Raw genomic sequence first — 4865 nt, forward strand, 5'->3', positions numbered from 1 at the left:
GAGAGAGAGAGAGAGAGAGAGAGAGAGAGAGAGAGAGAGAAGGGTGTGTGTGTGAAAGAAAACAAAGCCTTCCACACAAGAGCGATTACAAAATAACATGAAAACGCTTTCAAAAATAATAAAAATTAAGAAATACTTGAAGAAGGGTGACGATATGCAACATTGACAGTCGTAATCTGCCTAAAGCACGTAATTGCTCAAATCAGCAAGACTGTGCCTCAAATGACACCAGATTAGGCCATAAAACGTCTTAACGTCGTCACAGGCTGAACACGTGGTGAAGGCGACGAGACGAAAAGCTGGGTGGTGAGGATATTCTTGGTATCCTACTTAAACTCGCAATGACAATGGACATAAATCAGGGGCGAAAACAGAAGCAGCAACGTCGTGGATTTATGGGACGGGGGCCGGAGCTGGGCGGGACAAATTACTGCTTCCCGCAAGGGTCCGCTGCGGATCGCTTGCGCGCAGGTGACGGCTTCGCATTCCGTCGTGCGGGGCTCACAATGGCTCAACGTTTGTCTCACATGCTTAACACTTTCCAAAGACGACACCACTAGTCTGGGAGCTTCGTTAGGACCCTTTTCTACAAATTAGCCCATCCTTAGTCCGTAGTAGCTTCAGAGATGCTGGGTGACAAACGTTTCTCTTCGTTCAGGCCCAAAAACAAACATGGTATGAACGCCTCCCCATGTTTCCATTCAACTTCAATGGAGTTAACACTTCAACGCAATATCTAGGGTATCATGTTCTTCTCCATGCAGTATCGTAACTTCACGAGGATTACTGAAAGCAGTGGCTCATGTATCTCACACAGCGGATTACTCTTCTTCTGTCATTTTTTGTACCCTTGGGTAATTATGAACAAAAGAAAAAAACGGAGCACTAATAAAACACAAACCATCGCTTCTCTCTCCTCCATATCTCATCCGCACAATATCAGGGGGGAAAAAAGATGCGCAATTGAGTGGGGGAGAAGGAGCGGAGGGGTAATCTTACATAGGAGAATACAGCAGCGACCCAAGGAAGGTTAGGTTTACCCGAGAACACAAGCGGCTAGATAGAGACGGTAATCAGATCAACGCTACCCGACAGCAGGACTCATCTTGAACCGTATCGCGTTCATTCTTCAAAGGTGGTCCGACAATGCTTTGTTCCAGACGCCACAATTCACCCCCCTGCAAGCGGTGCAGAGTTCCACACAAAAGGACATCGGTAGTAAAGCAGAACTGATAAAACACGCCGTTAATCGAGTGACGTCACAAGAACAAGTTCTATACTATGTCCCTCAGCGCAGCCCACCATAGGAGACGGCACTCGCGTCACCAGTGCTACATAAAATTAAAAACGGATTTAAAATGTTTCGTTTGGGCGGGTCTTAGCAGAGTATAGTTCTATGTACAAACCTTATGATAACCAAACTAGGCATACACTTGGCATAATATTGTGCAAGCTAATTGTATATAAAAATAATGAAATACGGCCATGACCTTATGCGCATTGTAAAACTTTTACCAATCCAACTATTGTGCAAGGGTAAGGCTCCTTAGAAAACCAACGGACAATAGCGAGTGCACCGACTTCGAAATGACAACAATTGAAGTTAATTGTATGTTCATCTCCAACAATAAAAAATGCATACTACAACACAGACGCTGCAGTGCTTACAGCGCTAAAGTGCTTACAGCGCTAAAGTGCTTACAGCGTTGACGATCTTAACGCGTCTGGCGTTTTCTCGGCAATATCTATTTCTGACGGATTAAACGCTCAATTCAAGCATTCATTTGGAAAGGGGGGGGGGGTACGGCTTGGAACATTATCCTGGCTTCATATATTCTGGACAGCAAGACGAAAAGTAATAGACGCGGGGAACAAAATCATAAAATCTACAACAGCTGAAAAAAAGTGAAATGCAAAACAGAAACGGGAAAAAAACGTACACAAATAAAACAAGACCAGCAGCGTTGATTCCATCGCAGCTGAAATCATAAATTCTGGTGACGACACAGGCTGTAAACTCAAGGTCACACCCGGGGCTAAGCCTACGCCGCCTGCACCCGTCGCAGGACCCGCAAATCCAGGAGCTCTGCCAGGTATCGGGGCCGGCAGACAATTCGCACACGCCACAGACACCGGGTAATCTGTGCCAATCTGCACAGCTTGGGCGGCAGCTTCCAAACTATTATTCCAAACTGATCAGGATCGCTGAAATTTCCTTGGCCACGAGGCGGGAAGCTCTGACGCAGTATTTCAGCACAAACAGAACGGCCGCTGCTGTCGCACGCGCCTTGAGAGAAGCGCCAGGTTATTTTAAGTTTTAGTAAGAGTTTTACGGCACTTGCAACATAATAAGGTCACACAAGTGCTTAAGATTAGAGGTGAAACTAGAGAGAAACAAACACAAAAAAGAAGCAAGGAGAATAGGGATGACAGATGTTTGACTTTGATAGAAAAGAAGGAGCAATCGACACCAGAGCACCCGCTTACTACCCACGAGCATCGTCAGAGGGCAAAAGTCGAACTAGTAGACGAGAGTATTACGGCTACCATCAGATGTAAGTGCTTTTACACCCTCATCCACACAATCTAATTAATTTAGGAGGCAGGCTTCCGACTCTCTGTCTGTCAGGGCCAACTACCCGGGCTGGGAGGGATACAACATCCCGGCAGAAAGACCTGGATACTCGACAGAAATTTCTCCCCACTCGGGAATACACACCAGTTACAACATAATTATGCGAAAAGACAATATTATCTTAATAACAGACACGCACGATTATACAATGGTGATAATTTATATTGCAGGGGAAGAAACAGGACAGTCACACACACACACAAAAATAATGGACATAATAAGTAACAGATAGACAGAAAGTAAGACCTTCGTGTGATGCCGTTCAAGTTAACTAAACGGACAATATAACGCAAAAATGGTGTGAACTTGGTGAAATGGCATAGGTTTAACACCCGTATCAACATTGTCACAGTATTTAAAAGGCGGGGCTTCTGATCAGTTTAAGAGTCCATCTGGGCAAGGACACAAGGTTGGACCTTGCTGAACCCGCCGCTAGGCTACCGACGCCACCCCACAAAAATGCAAAGACTGACATAAAATGCTGACCTTAAGAAGGGGGCCAAAAGAATTCATCGTAGATTAAAGATAGAGGCATACGTACATACTTTATTCAAACCAATCCATATCTACCCGTTCAAACACTTAGGTCAAAGATTGAGGAATTAAAAATTATATTTGTAAAATTCAGTAAGCTATACGAAGGGAGTGAGAAACGAAATGAACTAGAGAGGGGCTATAACGTCAAGTACTGACGTGAACAAAGCAGTAAAAGAAACCGTAATATTGAGTTCAACAAATATCTCATCATTACGCAATATACTCATATTTCGGCACACACTTCACTGAGCTTCCCATTTTGTTGGTAGCTCAAACTATCGGGCACCCGTCCATGCGGTTCACACCTACAAATCCCATCCCACCCGAACATAAACCAAAAACAAAAAAGAAGAAAGAAAAATCAACAGAACCCAAACAATAAGAGTAAAAAACTAACCCAACTCACAAGCTGTTCCCCCTTTTTTCTACACCCAACTTCTTTCCCCCCTCTCCTTAGCGTATTATCTAAATGTCTTCCACCCGGTCGCACACTCGCCTCGGTGTCTGTTTACAACCAAACCGCCAAAGCCGATATTGCACATTGCCAAATTGGCAGCCGCGCGGCGGCCGGACGCGGCAAACAAACACTTCCTGGTTATATCATAATCTGATGGCGGTCGCTGTCACAAACATGGCGGTCCCTGGCCGGCTCGCTGGGCCCCGGATGACTAGCGCTATCGAAATGCCGATCAAAATTCGAATTTAAACAACTAATCGGCGTCCCGCACCTCAAAAGACAATACAGGGGCGTCTGGAAATGCTTCGGTGCCGAGGAAAGAGGCGTCTGGCTTGTTAGCTCCAGTAAACACAGCGGGGGCTGGTTCTTTCTTCTTCTTCCCTTTCTTCATTGGTTTTCCTTCGCTCCCCTACGTCTGCTGAAAAACTAGGACGGTTAGAAGGGTTATCGACACTTATCAAAATTTTCGAACTGTACCAGACGTAGGACCTATCGGCGGTGCACTCCTAGGCGCTCATGTGGATGCATTTCACTAGAACCACTACAACTTATTAAAACCACATCATTTAAAACAGACTGTATGTATCTATGGGTGGGTTGTGTGTGGATTTTCTTTTCTAATTTCCAGTTGAAGGTTACCTTCAGCAGATTCAACTCTCTTCAACTGCCATGTAACTTTCGTACCAAACCCTTAGCATGTTTTCAAACCAATATAGTTTTGCCCCCAGGATAAAAGTGAATTGTAGTTAAAAATCAAACTTGAAATAGGCGCTTGTACCGGCTATGTTCAGTACTATAAGGCCGTCCACTTAAAAAAATAAAACGTGTTTGAGGAATAATATTGTATCTGTCTTTTTAAGTTTTTTTTGTTTCTTTTTTCGAAGTTGCAGGATCAAACTAACACCCAGTGCACATTGCCCATTTGATACACTGGATACAATCAGGGCCGGCCAGGATTTTCCTTCGTTAGTGGAAGGGAAAAAAGCAGCCATATCGGCAATCTGATCTAATCACCCAAAAACAATCATGTTTGAATTTGGGGAATTGATCAAGCTGTGCCAAAAACAGTATCTTGTGTCCCTCCATGGAGGAAAAAATCTGGCTGGTGTCGACTCAATTCGGCTGAATTTGATTGGAAATGTGCACTGGGTATATGGAAGAGACAAACAAATAATGACCTGCAGGCCAGATCTGGCCCGCGAGGTAAATTCCTCTGACCCGCACCCATGCTACAAT

At 44.6% G+C, this 4865-nt stretch overlaps 1 protein-coding gene across 1 annotated transcript in view; it reads right to left on the reverse strand.

Moving 5' to 3' along the window:
- LOC101854155 (S phase cyclin A-associated protein in the endoplasmic reticulum) overlaps positions 1 to 4865 on the reverse strand; it is a gene marked incomplete at its 5' end in the record, with an annotated part of 113801 nt that overhangs the window by 41941 nt on the left and 66995 nt on the right.

Source organism: Aplysia californica, unplaced genomic scaffold (assembly GCF_000002075.1).
Source record: "Aplysia californica isolate F4 #8 unplaced genomic scaffold, AplCal3.0 scaffold00082, whole genome shotgun sequence".
In the NCBI taxonomy this organism is placed as follows: Eukaryota; Metazoa; Mollusca; class Gastropoda; order Aplysiida; family Aplysiidae; genus Aplysia; species Aplysia californica.